Source organism: Pongo abelii, chromosome 9, assembly GCF_028885655.2.
Source record: "Pongo abelii isolate AG06213 chromosome 9, NHGRI_mPonAbe1-v2.0_pri, whole genome shotgun sequence".
In the NCBI taxonomy this organism is placed as follows: domain Eukaryota; kingdom Metazoa; phylum Chordata; class Mammalia; order Primates; family Hominidae; genus Pongo; species Pongo abelii.
In genome coordinates this window covers 41807462-41829607 of record NC_071994.2, presented here as the reverse complement: position 1 = coordinate 41829607, position 22146 = coordinate 41807462, and positions in this window count along the sequence as shown.

Genomic DNA, 22146 nt, shown 5'->3' with positions numbered 1-22146 from the left:
ACCTATTTCTTATAATGAGATACTATTTCTAGAAACTCTGCCAACTCAGAAGATATGATACGCATATGCATGAAACCCCTGCAAGTCACAGTGTGTAACTAAAGTTTGTGGTGCAAGCTATATTTTGTTCTTTGGATGTAATAAACTTATTTTCATTTTGCTTCCTTTGATGGGGCAATCAACTCATAATTACTATTTCCTGTTTACCTGAGATCTGACAATGTCTTCCTTACCTGCTTGTTTCTCTAAAAAGATTAAGTAGTACAAACACAAAGGGCATTTGGCTGACCTTGCCCTATGATTAATTTCATAACAAAGGAGAATCAAATATTTAATTTGTTAATGTTTGACACTTGTTTCACCTTCTAGTTGTAATCAAACTAAAAAGGGGCTTTGTTATATTTTATTTCCCTTTTGAGATTCATTTTACAAGTCATGCTTGAAATGTAATTTCTTCTGTGTTGTATTATAGCAGAATCCTTCTTGGAAGAAGTTCAGATTTGAGGGTGGGTAGAGACTGAGATGTTAGCAAACTGATATCTTTTCATTGTAGATACTCAACACTGGCATTTGGAATGAGAAAGAATTGGTTCTGTTAATAAGGGAGTTGGTATTTTCTTGTCTGTTTGTTCAGTGACATATTTTAAACACAGAATATTTTCTACAGATATCTATACTTGGGTGCTGTTACTACCCTGATTGTTCCTCCTAAATGAATAGGAATATTATAACCTAAAACATATGTCACTTCTATACCACGTTTTTCCACAAAATCACATTTGACAACTTGTCTAAGCATTCCTTGATTGTCTGCCCTTGCCTAAGCTTGGAAAATAAATATTTAAAATTAAATTGCTGAATAAAAATCTCAAGTGTTATGGAAGAGATAATTGAACAATTACCCTCCAGTTGCAATCTTGGATTACTTTCTATTTCACACTAATAAGGGATTTCATACTCATCCTTGGCCTCATACACTTCTTTCCCCATTATTTGCCATCATTAAGCTTCATCAAGATAATCTTTGCAACATTTCTTAATTCTGTCCTCAAATGTGTGTTTCTGCTGTCACTATAGGGTTTTTTTTTAATCAGTCTTCTGCATTATTGGGCTAACTTAAATCTAACTCCTCAACCTTGTACTTGACAAGGTCTCCTTTGGATCGCTAAACATTCACTCGCGTCTGTGTGAAGAGACCACCAAACAGGCTTTGTGTGAGCAATAAAACTTTATTTCACCTGGTTGCAGGCGGGCTGAGTCTGAAAAGAGAGTCAGCAAAGGGAGATAAGGGTGGGGCTGTTTTATAGGATTTGGTAGATAAAGGAAAATTACAGTCAAAGGGGGGTTGTTCTCTGGCGGGCAGGAGTGGGGGTCACAAGGTGCTCAGTAGGGGAGCTTTTGAGCCAGGATGAGCCAGAAGAAGGAATTTCACAAGATAATATCATCAGTTAAGGCAGGAACAGGCCATTTTTCACTTCTTTTGTGGTGGAATGTCAAAGGTTAAGGCAGGAACCGGTCATCTGGATGTGTACATGCAGGGCACAGGGGATATGATGGCTTAGCTTGGGCTCAGAGCCCTGACATTCCTGTCTTCTTATATTAATAAGAAAAATAAAACAAAATAGTGGTAAAGTGTTGGGACGGCGAAAATTTTGGGGGGTGGTATGGAGAGATAATGGCTGATGTTTCTCAGGGCTGCTTCGAGTGGGATTAGGGGCGGCATGGGAGCCTAGAGTGGGATAGATTATGCTGAAGGAAGATTTTGTGGTAAGGGGTGATTTTGTGGGGTTGTTAGAAGAAGCATTTGTCGTGTAGAATTATTGGTGATGGCCAGGATATGGTTTTGTATGAATTGAAAAACTAAACGGAATAAGAGGAGAAAAACAGGCATTAAAGGTCTAAGAATTGGGAGGACCCAGGATATCTAGTTAGAGAGTGCCTAAGGAGATTCAGCATAGTCTTGCCAGCAAAGATTATTTATTTAAGAGTTAAGAGTGGCAGTTTGGGGTTAGCACCAGGAGATATCAGCTGTGATGGCTTGGAGAAACAGTGTAAACTGGAAGTGTAAACAAGAGCAGGGCATGTATGAGTAGTAGACAATGGTGAGTAGGAGTGTGACTAGATAAAAGATAGGGATGACAAGTTTTTTGGGACACAGTCCAAGTTGGTCTGGTGTCTGAAATGAGACTGGGGCCTAATAAAAAGGAACATCTATACAGGAGCTTAAATGGGCTGTACCCTGTAGCATTGTGAGGACAGGCCTGAATTCTGAGAAGGGAAAGTGGTAAAAGTATTGTCTAGTCCCTTTTAAATTGGTGGCTGAGCTTGCTGAGGTGTGTTTTTAAAAGACCATTAGTCCGTTCTACCTTTCCTGAAGACTGAGGACTGTAAGGGATATAAAGGTTTCACTGAATACCAAGAGTCTGAAAAAATGCTTGGCTGATTTGACTAATAAAAGCTGGTCTGTTATCAGACTGTATAGGGGTGGGAAGGCCAAACCGAGGAATTATGTCTGACAGAAGGAAAGAAATGACGGTGATGGCCTTCTCAGACCCTGTGGGAAAGGCCTCTACCCATCCAGTGAAAGTATCTACCCAGACTAAGAGATATTTTGGTTTTCTGACTCGGGGCATGTGAGTAAAGTCAATTTGCCAGTCCTGGGCAGGGACAAATCCCCAAGCTTGATGTGTAGGAAAGGGAGGGGGCCTGAATAATCCCTAAGGGGTAGTAGAATAGCAGATGGAACACTGAGAAGTGATTTTCTTGAGGATAGATTTCCACAATGGAAAGGAAATGAGAGGTTCTAAGAGGTGGGCTAGCGGCTTGTAACCTGCATGGAAGAGGTTATGAAATGACGACAGAATAGAATGGGCCTGTGAGGCTGGAAGGAGATATTTTCTTTGGTCTAAGAACTATTTGCCTTGTGTGGGAAGAGATTGATAGGTGGAAGTTTCAGCGGGGGAATAGGTGGGAGTGACCGATGTGAAGGAGAAAAACTGGCCGTGAGGGACACAAGTTGGAATGCTAGCTGCTTGTCTAGCGACCTCATCAGCATAAGCGTTGCCTAGACCAATGGGATCTGACGCCTTTTGATGCCCCTTACAGTGTATGACCCCAGCTTCCTTTGGAAGTAAAGCGGCCTTGAGCAGAGTTTTTATTAAAGAGGCATTAATGATGGAGGACCCTTGTGTAGTGAGGAAACCTCTTTCAGCCCATATGACTGCATGGTGGTGCAGAATATGGAAGGCATATTTAGAGTCAGTATAAATATTGACGTGTAGTCCTTTCGCAAGAGTGAGGGCCTGAGTTAAGGCAACTAGTTCGGCTTGCTGAGAGGTAGTGGAGGGGGGAAGAGCGGTGGCCTCAATAACAGATGTGGAAGACACTATTGCATAGCCTGCCTTTGCTGGTGAGCGGCGATTAGGCCTGGTGGAACTGCCATCAATAAACCAAGTGTGATCAGGGTGAGGAACAAGAAAGAAGGAAATATGAGGAAATGAGGTGAATGTCAGGTGGATCAGAGAGATACAGTCATGAGGGTCAGGTGTGGTATCAGGAATAATGTGGGAGGCCGGATTGAAGTCCGGGCCAGGAACAATGGTAATTGTGGGAGACTCAACAAAGAGTGAATACAGCTGAAGGAGCCGGGGAGCAGAAAGTATATGTGTCAGGTGTGAGGAAGAAAATAGATTTTGGAACTTATGAGAACTGTAGAGAGTGAGTTGAGCATAATTTGTGATTTTAAGGGCCTCTAAAAGTATTAGAGTGGTGACGGCCGCCACACGCAGACTTGAGGGCTAGGCAAAACAGTAAGGTCAAGTTGTTTGGATAAAAAAGCTACAGGGCGCGGTCCCAGTTCTTGTGTAAGAATTCCGACTGGACAGCCCTGCACTTTGGCTGTGGGTAATGAAAAGGGTTGGGATGAGTTAGGGAGAGCTAGGTTGGGGGCAGTCTCTAAAGCTGTCTTCAAGGAATAGAAAGAGGAATGGGGAAAGGATTTAGGATCTATGGGGTCAGCTAGGTTTCCTTTTGTGAGTTTATATAATGGTTTTGTTAGGATGGCAAAACCAGGTATCTGAAGTCGAAAGTATCCAACCATGCCTAGGAAGGAAAGGAGTTGTTGTTTTATAGGTGTTGGGGTTTGAGATATCAGCTGAACACGATCGGCAGGGAGAGCACGTGTGTTTTTATGAGAATTACGCTGAAATAGGTAACAGATGAGGAAGAAATTTGGGCTTGACTGAAGTAATGGGGGCTGTCTGTGAAGCCTTGCGGCAGTACAGCCCAGGTAATTTGCTGAGCCTGATGGGCGTCAGGGTCAGTCCAAGTGAAAGCGAAGAGAGGCTGGGATGAAGGGTGCAAAGGAGTAGTAAAGAAAGCATGTTTGAGATCCAGAACAGAATAATGGGTTGTGGAGGGAGGTATTGAGGATAGGAGAGTATATGGGTTTGGCACCATGGGGTGGATAGGCAGAACAATTTGGTTGATAAGGTGCAGATCCTGAACTAACCTGTAAGGCTTGTCTGGTTCTAGGACAGGTAAAATGGGAGAATTGTAAGGAGAGTTTATAGGCTTTAAAAGGCCATGCTGTAGCAGGCAAGTGATAACAAGCTTTAATAATTCTAAAGCATGCTGTGGGATGGGATATTGGCATTGAGCGGGGTAAGGGTGATTAGGTTTTAATGAGATGGTAAGGGGTGCATGATCGGTCTCCAAGGAGGGAGTAGAGGTATCCTATACTAGTGGGTGGGTTAAGGTGGGGGGATACAAGAGGAGGACACAAAGGAGGCTTTGGATTGGGAAGAAGGGCAGCAATGAGATGTAGCTGTAGTCCAGGAATAGTCAGGGAAGCAGATAATTTAGTTAATGTGTCTCGGCCTAATAAGGGAACTGAGCAGGTGGGGATAACTAAAAAGGAGTGCTTAAAAGAGTATTGTCTAAGTTGGCACCAGAGTTGGGAAGTTTTAAGAGGTTTAGAAGCCTGGCCGTCAATACCCACAACAGTTTCAGAGGCAAGAGAAACAGGCCCTTGAAAGGAAGGTAATATGGAGTAGGTAGCCTCCGTATTGATTAAGAAGGGGACGGACTTACCCTCCACTGTGAGAGTTACCTAAAGCTCGGCGTCCGTGATGGTCTACAGGGCTTCCAAGATAATCAGGCAGCGTCATTCTTCAGCCGCTAGGCTGAGAAGATCTGGGAAGGAGTCAGAAAGCCTTGGGCCAGAGTTCCAGGAGCTCTGGGAGTGGCTGCCAGGTGAGTTGAACAGTCCGATTTTCAGTGGGGTCCTGCACAGATGGGACATGGCTTAGGAGGAATCCTGGGCTGCGGGCATTCCTTGGCCTGGTGGCCAGATTTCTGGCACTTGTAGCAAGCTCCTGGGGGAGGCGGGCCTGGAGGAACACCTGGTCACTGCGGTTTAGATGTTTGGAAGTTCTTGTGTGCTGGAGATGTGGCTGGGGTTTGTCTCACAGTGGAGGCAAGTAATTGCAACTCAGAAATATGTTGCTATTTGACTGCCTCTACTCTATTATTGTACACCTTGAAGGTGAGGTTAATTAAGTCCTTTTGTGGGGTTTTAGGGCCGGAATTTAATTTTTGGAGTTTTATTTAATGTCGGGAGCAGATTGGGTAATAAAATGTATACTGAGAATGACTGTTGTTGTTGTATAGTAATATTAGTCATTTTTGCACATTGATTTTGTATCCTTCAGAGTTCGCTGGAGTTCTTGATAAGAACTTAAGGAGCTTTTGGCTGAGACTATGGGGATTTCTAGATATAGGATCATATTGTTTGCAAATAGGAATAGTGTGACTTCCTCTCTTCCTATTTAGATGCCCTTTCTTTTTTTCTATGGCCTGATTTCCCTGGCCAGGATTTCCAATACTGTGTTGAATAGGAGTGGTGAGAGATGGCTTCCTTGCCTTGTTCTGGTTTTCAAGGGAAATGCTTCCAGCTTTTGCCCACTCAATATGATGTTGATTGGGGGTTTGTCATAGATGGTATTTTCAGGTATGTTCCTTCAATATATGCTTTACTGACAATTTTTAACATGAAAGGGTGTCAGATTTTATCAAAATTTGTTTCTGGACCTTTTGAGATAATTATGTGGTTTTCGTCTTTAGTTTTGTTTATGTAATGAATTGCATTTATTATTAATTTGCGTAGGTTGAACCAACCTTACATCCCAGTAAAATGCCTACTTGATTGTGGTGGATAAGCTTTTTGATGAGCTGCTGGATTCAGTGTGCCCGTATTTTGTTGACGATTTTTGCATCAATATTCATCAAGGATAATGGCCTGAAGTTTTCCTTTTTTTGTTGTTGTTGTTGTTGTTTTTTGTTTTTGTACCTCTACCAGGTTTTGTTATCAGTACGATGCTGGCCTCATAGACTGATTTAGGATAGAATCCCTCCTCCTCAAACTTTTGGAATAGTTTCAGTTGGACTAGTACCAGCTCTTCTTTATGCATCTAGCAGAATTCTGCTGTCAATCCATTGAGTCCTGGGCTTTTTTTGATTGGTAAGCTATTTATTACTGCCTCAATTTCAGAGCTCATTATTGGTCTGCTCAGAGATTCAAATTTTTCCTGGCTCAGTCTTGGGAGGGAGCATTTGTCCAGGAATTATCCATTTCTTCTAGATTTTCTAGTGTATGTGCATAGAGGTGTTCATGATATTCTCTAGTGGGTATTTGTATTTCTTTATGATCAAGATAATATCCCTCTTGTCATTTCTGATTGTTATTTGAATCTTCTCTTTTCTTCTTTATTATTCTAGCTCGTGATCTATTTTATTAATTTTTTTTTCAAAAACCAGTTCTTGAATTCTTTGATCTTTTGAATGGCTTTTCGTGTCTCAATCTCCTTTAATTAAGCTCTGATTTTGGTTATTTCTTGTCTTCTGCTAGCTTCAGGATTTGTTTGCTCTAGGTTGTCTAGTTCTTTTAGTTGTGATGTGAGGTTGTTTAGGTTAAACTGAGATCTTTCTACCTTTTTGATATAGGCATTTAGTGCTATAAATTTCCCTCTGAACACTGCCTTAGCTGTGTCCCAGAGATTCTCGTATATTGTATCCTTACTTTCATTAGTTTTAAAGAACTTCCTGATTTCTGCCTTAATTTTATTATTTACCCAAAAGTTGGTCATGAACAGGTTATTCAATTTCTGTATAACTATATGATTTTGAAAACTCTGTTATTTTTATTGTTTTATAATTCCAGTTCTGCCAGAAACAACTATCCATAGCATCATCCATCCCATGCTCCAATTCTAATGCTCATTGGCTTCTGTGATGTAATCTTAAATATGCCATCTATAGTTTGCATTTTGTAGAAACTTTATTCCAAGTGTTCACAAATACATTATTCAAGTAACTATTTTGTCTCTTTATAATATCAGCCACCTTTAGCCAGTACTCCACTAATAATACGTTCATCACAATTTTCAAAATCATTAAAAATCATTTATGTATTTTCATCTGTGAAGGTTAGTTTCCTCCAATTTCAGAGACTATTAAATAGCATTTTTATCAGGCAAACCAGAATCTTTTTAATAGGCAAACAGAGAAAGAATTTTTAGGAAGGTGGTCACTGCTTTATTTTTGCTTTCCAAATATGAGAGTCCATCTCACTTGTGGAACTCAAACCCAGACCCCTAAGTACAAGGAAATTTGGTAAATGTAGTTTTTTAGCCTTCTAGCCTATACGGTAAAGGTAAATTTAGAAGGGATAGGAATAGATACCAAGAGTCAATAAACAATGTAAGTAAATTTGACTATTATTAAAGTATTTCTGTTGCTTCTCAACTCACTTCCAAATTCCTTTCAATAGATACCACAACCCTAATGGTCTAACCTAACACTATCTTTCTGACCTCTCTTAATACAATTCTTTTGGTCAACTTCTGCAACTTTACTCCTTGAGTTTCCTCAAACAGAACAAGCATATACTTGACCAAATATTTTGAAAATATATTTTCTCTTTGTTGTAATATACTTTCCCCAGTTATGCTTTTACTCTTTCACTCTCTTCTGTCTTCCAGTCAAATATTACCTCTAAGTGAGATCATACTTAACTACCCAATACAAAATAATATCCCACCTCATCACACTTTATTTGCTCTATTTGCTACCTTCTGGCTTCCTGTTTCTCTACAGGATTCTTCAACATGTTACATATTATACATTTATGTGTATGTTTGTTTTTGTCTGTCTCCTTTCTTCCATTGAAATTTAATTTTTGATGCTCAGGTAATGACTGTTACATTGAAAATCATCAATAAATATTTGGTGAATAAGTGAATGAATGAATAAAATGCCATGCCATTGTAATGTTTGTCCTCTTGCCTCAAGTGTCTATTTTTCTTCTTTTAAACTTTCTAATTTCTAACCAAGTTTCAACATTCAGATTATATCTAATCTTATTTTACCTTATTCCTTAAATATAAAATTATTTCTTTTTGGAAATCCATTGCTTCTCTAGTCTAGACCATGGATATAAACATGTAGAGTGCTTCATGCAGCATACATTCCATTATATATGTACAAATTTGTAAATATACTGCATTTCATTTTTAAAATTAATTCTACATACCCAGGGGAACTTGAATATTGCACATCCAGTTTTTTGTAAATATGTTTCATAGTTAAATAGTTTTATAGTGAGAGTAAATAGTATACTCAACCTTTAAGAGTCTGGATTTGTATGTCTATAAAAAGCAAATGTTGATTTCTTAATATTCTGCCAGCTATTACTGAAAGCACTTTACATGCGTCATCCCACGTAATTATGATGGTACTCTGTGATATAGGCACAACCATTATTCTGAATTTTATGGATAATGAAGTTGAGAAACTGAATTATATATTAATAAGAAAAGCAAATAATGGATTCAGATCCAGTAAGTTTTAAAAGTAAAGCAAGAATTGTAACTAGGATATTGGCAATAATCCCACAAAAAAGTAATGTCACATAATAATCTACCTGACTGGTGGAGAAAAGACACTTCATAGCAATAATTTATTCAAAACTTAGAGTATCTTATTCTTCATTACATAATTATTTAAAATGCCACATTATATAATTCATATATTTGCTTTTTATCTACTTTGTTAATCTCTGTATACATATATATGTATACATGTGTGTATGTGTATTTATATAAGATATCTACCCTGTTTGGGTGTATATTTACATGATAACTAACTTTGAAATACTAACTGGAGTTCCCTAAAACATCTCATCCTTTAATTCATAAATGTTTGAGGCACAGAGGTATCTCAATTTATTTTAGAAGTTTTCACAGGAAATATTAATTGTAACCATAGCAGTCCATTCATGTAACATGAAGACATCTATCTTTTGCATGTTTACTTATGATCTCTATATTGTAATCACATATTACATTTTAAATTATTGTTATTATACTTTAAGTTTTAGGGTACATGTGCACAACGTGCAGGTTAGTTACATATGTATACATGTGCCATGTTGGTGTGCTGCACCCAGTAACTCATCATTTAACATTAGGTATATCTCCAAATGCTATCCCTTCCCCCTCCCCCCACCCCACAACAGACCTCAGTGTGTGATGTTCCCCTTCCTGTGTCCGTGTATTCTCATTGTTCAATTTCCACCTATGAGTGAGAACATGTGGTGTTTGTTTTTTTGTCCTTGCGATAGTTTGCTGAGAATGATGGTTTCTAGCTTCATCCATGTCCCTACAAAGGACATGATCTCATCATTTTTTATGGCTGCATAGTATTCCATGGTGTGCATGTGCCACATTTTCTTAATCCAGTCTATCATTGATGGACATTTGGGTTGGTTCCAAGTCTTTGCTATTGTGAATAGTGCCGCAATAAACATAGGTGTGCATGTGTCTTTATAGCAGCATGATTTATAATCCTTTGGGTATATACCCAGTAATGGGATGGCTGGGTCAAATGGTATTTCTAGTTCTAGATCCCTGAGGAATCGCCACACTGACTTCCACGGTGGTTGAACTAGTTTACAGTCCCACCAACAATGTAAAAGTGTTCCTATTTCTCCACATCCTTTCTAGCACCTGCTGTTTCCTGACTTTTTAATGATCACCCTACTAACTGGTGTGAGATGGTATCTCATTGTGGTTTTTGATTTGCATTTCTCTGATGGCCAGTGATGATGAGCAAAAGAAACTACCATCAGAGTGAACAGGCAACCTACAGAATGGGAGAAAATTTTTGCAATCTACTCATCTGACAAAGGGCTAATATCCAGAATCTACAATGAACTCAAACAAATTTACAAGAAAAAAACAACCCCATCAAAAAGTGGGCAAAGGATATGAACAGACACTTCTCAAAAGAAGACATTTATGCAGCCAAAAGACACATGAAAAAATGCTCATCATCACATTTTAAATTTTATTAATTTTTTTCTACAATGAAGCAACTACAAGTCTATATTGCTAAGAATAATGATTAAATCACTGTTGATGTACTTGCCTTTTTTTTTGTAAAATATAAATGTAAGATATATAAAAGTATATTAAGTTTTATATATTAACATGGCATACACTAATCAGTAAACATTCATTTTATGATCCTTACTTCAAATGCAAATAATTTATTATTAAATAGTGTTTAAAATTAATTAATGCATAGCAAATGCATGTGAAGTTCAAGTCAAAAGTCATAACTGCACAGCATTATGGGAAAAGTTTAAAGATGAATTAGAGTAGACTTTATGGTATAAATGAATATTTGCACTATTTCAAAGTCTGCTTGCAAAAGCCATATTTATTAGAGGATTTTTTTCTACTATATTTTCCTCTTCAGTAAGTTTTTAAAATCTTCACAAAGTGGTAGTATTTATTGTAAAATAAAAATACAATTGAAAGAAGCACACATGCAGGTAAATCTATAGCACTTAGTAATTCACAAGATGACAAGTTCAGTTTTTTTCTCATATCTAACAGATTTTCAAAAAAATGTTTTTCAATACATCTAAAATGACTGCTTACCTGTCTTGTGGGAATGTCTTCTGCATCAAAAGTCACAGGTCAGTTTTCAAATAGTTGAGACTTACATCACATCAGAAAGTAAAGTGAAATGATTGCATGCTACAAAAACTAAAGTTGACTTCTTCTACTTTAGACAACACCATTCTAAAAGAAACTAAATAAGCAGTGATAGTAAAACTGGTATAATGACATATGATTGTGGAAGGAGTGTGAGAGAGACAGGACTAGGGAGAAAATGACATATTAATCTTTTATCCCATCAGTTAGTTATACACTTTAGAGTGTCAATAAGACAATTCCAAAGTCCTAGTGAATCTTCTGGATCTTTACAGAAAGATAGCTCTATGACTGGTAATGTTTTGATGTTAGTGTGTGGTGTGTATGTGATTAATCTTCCATTCATGTAATCATTCCTTGAATACATTTCTTGAGCAGCTCCCTTCTGTCCTGTTTTTGTACCAGGCTCATATCACCTTTATAACATCCATTGTAAAAGTGAGATAGAGTCTGTTGTGAAAGACAAATTTGTCAAATGTAATACCAGTTACTCTTTATTTCACCTTTTATTATGATTATTATTTGAGAGGGTGTATTAGTCAGGGTTCTCTGGAGGGAGAGAACTAATAGAATATATGTATATATGAAGAGGAGTTTATTAGGATAATTGACCCACATGATCACAAGGTAAGGTCCCATAATAAGTCATCTGCAAGCTGAGGAGCAAGGTAGCCAGTCTGAGTCCCAAAACCTCAAAAGTAGGGAAGCCAACAGTGTAGCCTTCAGTCTGTCGCCAAAGGCTCAAGAGCCCCTGTCAAACCATCGTGTAGGTACAAGAGTCCAAGAGCTTAAGAACATGCAGTCTAATGTTCGAGGGCAGGAAGCATCCAGCACAGAAGAAGGATGGAGGCCAGAAAAGTTAGCACGTCTGCTCTTTCCATGCCTGCTTTTATGCTGGCAGCTGATTAAATGGTGCCCACCCAGACTGAGGGTGGGTCTGCCTCTCTCAGCCCACTGACTCAAATGTTAATCTCCTTTGGCAACACCTTGACAGACACACTCAGGAACAATACTTTGCATCCTTCAATTTAATCAAGTTGACACTCAATATTAACTATCAAAGAGGGTATCTCACTCTATCACCCAGGCTGGAATGGGTATACAATCATAGCTCACTACAGCCTCCAAATCCTATATCAAGCAATCCACCCACCTCAGCCTCCTGAGGAGCTAGGATTACAGGTGTGCCAGGCTTTACCTTTAACTGTAGCAAAATTGATAGTCTCAATCTGAAGTTGTTTTTAGAAATAAATATAATTACTTCATAAATAGAGCAAAGTTGTAAAATGTAAAGACATGCTTTGCATGTTTTGTTTTTGTTTTCTTACCCAACTTGCTCATCAAAATCAGTCTATCATTAATGCAAGCTTCCTGCCAGGTCACTTTTTCTGCAATCTCTGACATTTTCTTCAAGCTCTCTGCCTGTTTTTACCTAAACTTGGGCCCCTAGGCAGTTTGCTGATATGGCAGATGTCAAGGATTCTGTTAGTCTAATTGGTCAAAGCTATTTTTCTCTGAAAAAGCCTCTCAAGTCAGACTAGGCAGGATCTCTGGGAGGTCAATCCCACTGGAATTCAATCTTAATCAGAACAATAATTAATTTTAGTAAGTTTTTGGCCATTCACAGTTGTTTTATTCCTTCATGCTGCACCTAATTCAAACACTGAGTGAAAGCACTTGTTGACCTTGTCAGAGAGGGGTTACTTGTAGTTTCTGTGATGTGGAGAAATATTACAAAGTATTTAATGAAATGATTGGGAGAACTGTTATTCCTTCTCAGAAGTCCCATCTTCTAATCAAAGGCTCCCCTACATGATGAATAGGCCGTTTAGTCCCTGGTTCTATCTATATCTGCATGTCTATAAGTTTCTACATAGGTTTTGTGTCTTATAACTGCATGTACATTCATTTTTTAAATATTAGGGATAAGTACCCTTTTAGTTGTACAGTTTTCATCCAAGAAGTAATGTGTCTTTTCCAGAATTAATATGTCACAGATATATTGAGAGTCAGAGATTCAATCTGGATTTTCTGGCATGAGCTGTGGGATCCTGGAAAAGTCATTTCTCTATTTTGGCCTTCTTCGGTTTCCTAGATGGTCAGATGAGGGAACTAGACTTGGTTAATCTCAAAAATTCCTTCTAAATTTACTCTTCACTACATCATAAAAAATGATTTTGAAATTTCTTATGTTTAACAAAAGTGTATAAAGAAAGATGGTGAGAAGAATAAGTCCCTCAGAGAAATAAAGATACACTACTCTGTAGTAGTTCTATTATCTATTATCCTAAGAATCTCTGCTTAACTATCATTTTTAAATAATATTACTTTGATGCCTGTTTAATTAAAACATATAATTGAGAGTAATTATTGAAATAAAATTTTATCTATAAAAAATTAAATTACCTCTTTCTTGGAAACTTTAATGCAGGTAGATAGTAGCCTCTTAGTCTTGGCCAAAGGAAAGAACCTTAGTATAAAGAAAGATGATGTTTAGGAGTATTTTGTATGCATAGTCTGCAGCAGTCACAATGCTGATAGAAAATGGAGAGCACACTTAAATATTTTAGCCAAAGAGAATTTAATGAAGGGTTATTTACAGCAGCTAAGATATCTAACAAGTAATATGAAGCCCCCAGGGTCTGGCGACATCAAGAAGTTGTTACCACATTTAGATAGAAAGGAACAAGAGGAACTAAGAATTACTGAAGTTTAATGAGGTTGGAGAGAGCATAAAGCAATTTTAAAAAATGAGCCACCCTATAAAAGCTCGTACCTAGAATATGGTAGAATCACCACTGTGTTTCTTAGTGGAAATGTTCCTAGCTTGACCAGTAGGCCTCCATATGCACTGACTGAAAAATAAAAGGAGTAGGAAACAAAATATATTTAGAAGAGAGACTTTGAAATATCTTGTTGTTATTGTATTGCTGTGTGCTTTTCTCTTCTGAAGTGTCAATGTTTGCCTTATATGTTTAAGTGCTTTTATGTTGGGTGCATATATATATTTATAATTGCTATGTCTTCCTGTTGAATTATCCTATTTATCTTTATACAATGACCTTTGTTCTTATGATAGTTTTTGATTTAGAGTCAGCTTTTCGCCCCTGCTCTGTTTCGGTCATTATTTGCATCAGATATCTTTCTCCAATTCTTTACTTTCAGCCTATGATTGTCCTTAAAATCTAAACTGAGTCTCTAGTGGACAGTGTATTCTTTAGTTGTTGTTGTTTTTCATTTAGCCACCCTATGTCATTTAATTGGGGAATTTATTCCATGACATTTCAAGTAATTATTTGTAGGTAAAAAATTGCTATTGCTATTTTGTTAATTACTTTCTGTTTATTTTGTAGTTTTCTTGTCCATCTCTTGCTATCTTTGTTGTGGTTTGATTTACTTTGGTAGTGATTTTTTTTTATCTTTATCTTTCATGTATCTACTCTTTATCTTTCATGTATCTACTGTAGATTTTTCTTCGTGATTATCATGAGGCTTGTGTAAACATTTTCTAGCTATACAAGTCTTTTTAACACTTTTCCCATTGGCCCCAAGAATACTGCTCCCCTCACTTCAAACGCAAGTCCCTGGTTGGGACCTGAAATTGTAGGTGTGGGACATGATGCTGGGCCCGTTTAAGTCTTTAATTAATTTGAGTTAATTTTTGTGTATGATGAGAGATAGGGGTCCAGCTTCATTCATCTTCGTATGAATAGCCAATTATTACAATATCACTTACTGAATAGAGAGTACTTTCTGAATTATTTTTGTCAACTTTGTTGAAAATCAGATATATGTAGGTGTGTAGCTTTATTTCTGGGTTCTGTATTCTGTTTCCTTGGTCTATGTGTCTGTTTCTGTATCAGTACCATTCTGCTTTGGTTACTGTAGCCGTATATTACAGCTTGTAGTTGGGTAATGTGATGCCTCTGGCTTTGTTCCTCTTGCTTAAGATTGCTTTGGCCGTTCAGACTTTTTAATGGTTCTAGATACATTTTAAATAGTTTTTTTTCTAATTCTTTGAAAAATTATATTGGTAGTTTGATGGGAATTGCATATTATCTGTAGATTACTTTGGACAGTATGGCCATTTTAACAATATTGATTATTCTATCCCATAAGTATGGAATTTTTTTATTTGTTTATATCATATATGATTTCTTTCAGCATTGTTTTGTAGTTATTATAGAGATCTTTCACTTTCTTGGTTAGATGTGTTCCCAGGTATTTTATTTTTTGTGGATGATGTATAAATGTCATTGTGTTCTTGATTTGGCTTTCTGCTTGAATATTATTGGTGTATAAAAATATTACTGATGTTTGTACATTGATTATGTATCCTAAAACTTTACTAAAGTTTGTTATAAGTTCTAGGATCCTTTTGGCAAAATCTTTAAGTGTTTTTTTTTTTTTCTTTTCTAGAGAATAATGTAATCAGTGAAAAGAGATAATTTGTCTTATTTTCCTATTTGGAGGCCTCTTACTTATTTCTTTTGTCTGATTGACCTGGGTATGACTTCTAGTACTATATTGAATAGGAGTGGTGAAAATGGGGATCCTTGTCTTAAGTTCTTTTTTTTTTTTTTTTAAAGTTCTTAAAATGTTTTTTTTTTTCTTTTTTTATTATTATTATTATTATACTTTAGGTTTTATGGTACATGTGCACAATGTGCAGGTAAGTTACATATGTATACATGTGCCATGCTGGTGCGCTGCACCCACTAACTCGTCATCTAGCATTAGGTATATCTCCCAATGCTATCCCTCCCCCCTCCCCCCACCCCACAACAGTCCCTGAAGTGTGATGTTCCCCTTCCTGTGTCCATGTGTTCGCATTGTTCAATTCCCACCTATGAGTGAGAATATGCGGTGTTTGGTTTTTTGTTCTTCTGATAGTTTACTGAGAATGATGATTTCCAATTTCATCCATGTCCCTACAAAGGACATGAACTCATCATTTCTCAAGTTCTTAAGGGGAATCTTCCAGCTTTTACCTATTCACTACTATGTTGGTTATGGGTGTGTCATAGATGGATTTCATTATTTTGAGGTATGTTCCTTGAATGCTTAATCTGTGGAGGGTTTTTATCATGAAGGGATTTGGGATATTATTGAAAGCTTTATCTGCATCTATTGAGATGATCATATGATTTTTGTTTTTAATTATGTTTATATTGTGAATTACATTTATTGATTTGTATATGTTGAACAAAACTTGCCTCACAAGAATAAAACTCACTTGATCATAGTGAATTAACTTTTTGATGTGCTCCTAAATCTGGTTTGCTAGCATTTTCTTTTTTTTTTGCTAGCATTTTCTTAAGCAATTTTTCATTCTTGTTCATCAGGGATATTGGCCAGTAGTTTTCTTTTTTTCACTGTGTCATTACTAGATTTTGATGTCAGAATGATGCTGATTTTGCAGAATGAATTAGAGAGGTGACCCTCATTCTCAATTTCAGAATAGTTTCAGTAGGATTGGTACAAGCTGTCATTTGTACGTCTGGTATAATTTAGCTATGAATCTATCTGGTCTGGGGCTTTCTTCGGTTAGTAGGTTTTTAAATTCTGATTCAATTGTGGGATTCATTATTGGTCTTTTCAGGATTTCAATTTCTTCCTGATTCAATCTTAGGAGGTTGTGTGTTTTCAAGAATTTATCCATTTCCTCTAGATTTTCTAGTTTCTTGGCATAGAGGTGTTCATAGTAATGTCTAAGTATATTTTGTATTCCTGTGGGATGAGTTGTAATGTAATCTTTTTCATTTCTGATTATGCATATTTAGATCTTTTTTTCTATGTTAGTTTCACTCGTGGTCTATCATGTTTATCCTTCAAAAAAACAAATTTTCATTTTGTTCACCTTTTTATGGATTTGTGGGTCTCAATTTTGTTTTAGCTCTGCTCAGATTTTAGTTATTTCTTGTCTTCTGCTAGCTTTTGGTTTAGTCCTTGTTTTGCAAGTTACTCTAGGTACAATATTAATTTTTAATTTGAGATATTTCTAACTTCTTGATGTAGGTGTTCAGTGCTATAAATTTCTTGTTAATATTCCTTTTGCTTCATCCACAAGATTTGGTTTGTTGTCTCTCTTATATCAAAGAATATTTTTATTTCTGCCCTAATTTCATTGTTTACCCAAAAGTTATTCAGAAATAAATTGGTTAGTTTCCATATAATTGTATGTTTTTGAGATATCCTCTTGAAGGATATCTCTTGGTATTGATTCCTAATTTAATTCCACTGTGGTCTGAAAATATACTTGATATACTTTTTGTGGTTTTGAATTTATCAAGGCTTGCTTTATTTCCAAGCATGTGGTCAATCTTAAAGTATGCTTTATGTGCAAATGAGAGGAATGTGTATTCTGTGGTTGTTGGGTGAACTATCCCATAGATGTCTGTTACATCCAACTGGTAAAATGTCAAATTTAAGTCCAGAATTTCTTGGTTAGTTTTCTTCTTCAGTGATCTATCTAATGGTGCCAGTGGGGTATTGAAGTCATCCACTATTATTGTGTGGCTGTCTAAGTCTTTTTGTAGGTCTAGAAGTACTTGTATAATGAATTTGTGTATTCCAATGTTGGGTGAACATATATTTGGGACAGTTAAGGCCTTCTTGTTGACTTGAACCCTTTTTCATCATATAATGCCCTTCTTTGGATGTTTTTAAAGTTATTGGTTAAAAGTCTGCATTCTCTGATATAAGAATGGCCACCTGTACCCCATTTTGTCTTCTGTCTATGTGATAGATCTTCTTGCTCTCTTTGCCTTGAGCCTGTGGGTGTTGTTATATGTGAAATGGGTCTCCTGAAGATTGCAAAAGGTTGGGTCTTGTTAGTTTATCCAACTTGCCTCTCTGTGCCTTTTAAGTGAAATGTTTAGAACATTTACATTAAAGGTTAATATTGATATGTTAGGTTTTAATCCCATTAACTTGTCTGTGCAAAGTAGTATCCTTTTAATAGATTCACTCACAGGGCTTCTGTGACATGCTGTTTTCTGGCTGAAACTTAATTTGCAGTTGTGAAACTCCAACTTCTTCTAATCCTTAGCTCTCTGAGCCCTTCATACATTTAGGTAATTCCTAGTACCTTCGAAATGTTTCTTTGCATGTATTATCTATTGCCCAATTATTTACTCACAATAATTCCCCTGGGAAATCCTGTCATTGGATTAAGGAGTTTATGTGTTATAGACAGATTCATTACCGATGGACAAGTAAATAAACATATAAATAATCTAATTTTTTAAATGCAAATCAGCTGTAAGTTTCATTTATCCCTCTGCCTAGGAGCATTGTGTTAGGTAAGATTGGAGTTAGGCTGATTGATTCAACATGGAGAGTTATTCAAACATGGAGCCTGCCCTTCAATAGTATTTCAATCACAAGTTGAAATTATTCATAAGGAAAGCATTCATTGAGTGTCCTTTTTCTCCAAATTCAAGTTAAAACTGGATAAAGTAACTTTATACATATACAATTTTATAAACTGTAAATTTAAATAGAAGTGTTTACAAGCCATTATACAACTGTATGACATAGAATAAGTTATTGTTCTTTTAAGTAATTGAATTTGTATAGTTTGTTATGCAGTATTGTACCCAATAAATATATGTTAGTCAGAAAAAGGACATGTTACTGTAATAAAAACCTCAAATATGTGGCAGTGGAATTTGATAACAGGTGGAGAGTGAGAAGGTTGTTAAGCAACCTATCTTTATCTAAATTATTAATTAGAGCAAAAAATAGTGTAAGAGTTTATTATCCAACTGTATTAAGAAATCTTTGAAGGGTTATGCAAGAGGGAGAATTGAAAACATATGGTTATTGTTATACTTACACATAAGGATGACACTAAATATTTAATAACTGGAAAAGAATGGGGATCCAGCCTACATGGGTACAACAAATCCAAATGGATTTTGGCCATGAACAACTGCTATGGCTATAATGGTTAAAATCAAATTTAACACATACTTCAATTCCATATTGCTTATCACTCCACAGAGTAGACAAATTCTGCTGTGTTGATCAAAACAAAAGACAACAGGAGCCCCCACCTTCCCACAGACACAGCAGGAGCCTTAACCAGCTGTACTAGCTGTAGCATGCCTGTTGCCTGTGGATCCAGAGGCAGCCCCACCCACTCACAGACCCTGAAACCAACCCTGTCCAACCATAGATACACTCCCAGCCTCACCTTCACCCTACCTGTCTATGAACCAGCAGCCTGGTCCACATATGGATCCCTGACAGCAGACCTATCCATCTGCAGATCCTGGCAGTAGGCCCACACTTGCAGTAGGACTTCCTACAAATAATTCCACTAGGCTTACCCATAGACACCCCCAGTCAACCCCCAGAATCTCTGATAAGGCTGACTGATTAAGGTCTTTCCTTACCAAAACTAGTTGGTGAAGCCTGGAAAACATGACTGCTTATTCAAATGCACAGAAGTCAATGCAAAGGCATGTGAATCATGAAGAATCAGAAAGCATGACACCACCAAGGAAACCTAATAAAGCTCCAGTAACTGATGTTAAACAAATGGAGATTCACAAACTGATAGTTATAGAATTCAAAATAACCATCTAGAAAAAAGCTTAATGAGGAACAAAAGAACACAGATACAAAATGAAATCAGGAAAATGATGCACGAACAAAATGAGAAGTGTGACAAAGAGATACAAACAATAATGATTAACCAAATAGAAATCAAACAGAAATCCTGGAACTAAGGAGTACAACTACTGAACTGAAAAATGAAATAGAGATCTTCAAGAAGAAAGAATCAATGGACTCAAAGATAGGTCATTTAAAATTATTCAATTAGAGGAATAAAGAGAAAAAAATAAAAAGATTGAAGAAAGCTTATAGGATCTGTGTGGAACCATCAGATAAAACAATATATGCTTTATGGGAAACCAAGAAGGAGAAAAAAAAAAAACAAGGGAAAGGGGCAGAAAGCTTATTTAAAGAAATAATTTGAAATAACATTTCAAATCTAAGAAGGAAAATGGACATTCAGATTTATGAAGCCAAAAACTCTCCAGGAATTTGGATCTAAAGAGAACCACACTGAAATACAACATAATTAAATTTTCAAAAGTCAAAAACAAAGAATTATAAAAATTATCAAGAGAAGAAAATGAATCATATAAAAGGGAATGTCTATGGATTATCATTGGATTTCTCAGCAGAAACCTTGCCAGTCAGGAGTGAGGTAATATATTCAAAGCACTGACAGAAAAGAAAAATGACAGCCAAAACTTCTGTACCTAGCAACATTATCCTTTTATAATGAAGGAGAGATAAGGCTTTCCCAGACAACCAATAACTGATGGAGTTTATCACCACAAGATCTTTCTTACACAAAGATATAAAGTTAGCTGTTCAAGTTGAAACAAAGAGACATTGAACAGTTATATTGTTTGGTTCTGTGTCCCCACCCAAATCTTATGTAAAATTGTAATTTTCATTGTTGGAGGTGGAGCCTGGTTGGAGGTGATTGAATCATACGGATGGTTTCAATGGCTTAGAACTATCCCCCTAATCCTGCTTTTTAAAAAGCGTGTTCACGTCCTCTTCTCCCCTCTCCTACCACTATGTGAAGACATGTTTATTTCCCCCTCACCCTTCTGCCATAATTGTAAGTTTCCTGAGACCTTATCCTGTGACTGTGCCACAAGTTGCCCAGATGTTTTGTCAAAATTACTGCAGGTGTTTATGTGTAGGTGTTTTTGGATGAGTTTGAAATTTAAATCAGTAGACCGAGTAAAGCAGGTTTTCCTTCATAATGTGAGTGGGTGGGCACCATCCAATCAGTTGATGGGCTGAATACAACAAAAGGCTGATCCTCCTCTGAATAAGATAAAATTTCTCCTACCTGACTGTCTTTGATCTGGGACGTTGTTGTTGTTGTTTTTCTGCCTTTGGACTTAAACTGAAATATAGGCTATTCCTGGGTCTGAAGCCTCCTATCCATTGGAAGAAACTGCATCTTTTGCCCTCCTAAGATAAGTTATGTTCTCTAGATGAAATCTGGGACAATCATGTTCTCTCTTTGAAGAGACTGGAATTAGGACAAAGATTAGTTGAGTCAGTCTCACTGTGCATGTAAATATAGGAGCTCTGAAGGGTCATGTTTCTACCACATAGGTCACAGAAGACTGCAGGCCAAAGGAGTGAAAGAAAGATAATTGATACTGATTTTTAGAGAGAAGCAAAGGCTGAAAAAAAGAATCTTAAATTTAATAGTCTCCAATTTCTTGTTTTTCCTGAGTTCTTTTCTGTACTTCCTTCAATGAAAAACAGAATATCTTTGCAAGAGATTACTAGTTTGTTTCAGATACCTGAAATTGGTTGCTACTAAAATTATCTTGATTTTATCCTGATTGAAATATTTCCTATGTTTAAATTCCCCAACATAATATAACCTAGGCAGAACCCATAGAGTGATTCAAGTCCTCTCTATCATAGTGTGTAAATGTAGCGGCAGTGCCAAATTCTCGAGACTGCATGTCTTTCACAGCTCACGATGATGTGACAAAAATGTTACTAACTGTCCAAAGTAAATCATTTATTTTTTTCTATTTGTTATTAAAAATAAACTGTTGACAAATTAAATTTAGCAGAGGCTATTTCAGTAAAGAACAACGCATGAATTGGGGAGTACCCTGAACCAGAGGAAGTTCACAGGACCCGGCCTAGCAATGTGAGCAGTCAGTGAACTTTTATAGAACAAAGACAGAAACAAAGTTGAGAAATCACCTGATTTATGTATCTTCCTTATTTGGGCTGGTGTGATGAATTGGCTGTCTACCTGCAAGTGGCTGAAATATGGCTGCTTGTGATTTACTGAAACTCAGGTGTTTTTTGTACTTCTTAGGTTTCAGTTTGTTTACGTACTAAGTTAGCTTGCAATTTGCTACATAGCAAGTCAAGGTAAAAAGGCAGCCTTAGGCCAAGTGTAACTTAATTTTGTATTGTGAAATAAGGCAATACAAAGATGAATAGAGTCAAATCGGAAGCTTGTCTTCCTTGGCCAAATTCTAGTTTAATATAAACTGTCTGATTTTGCATGGCT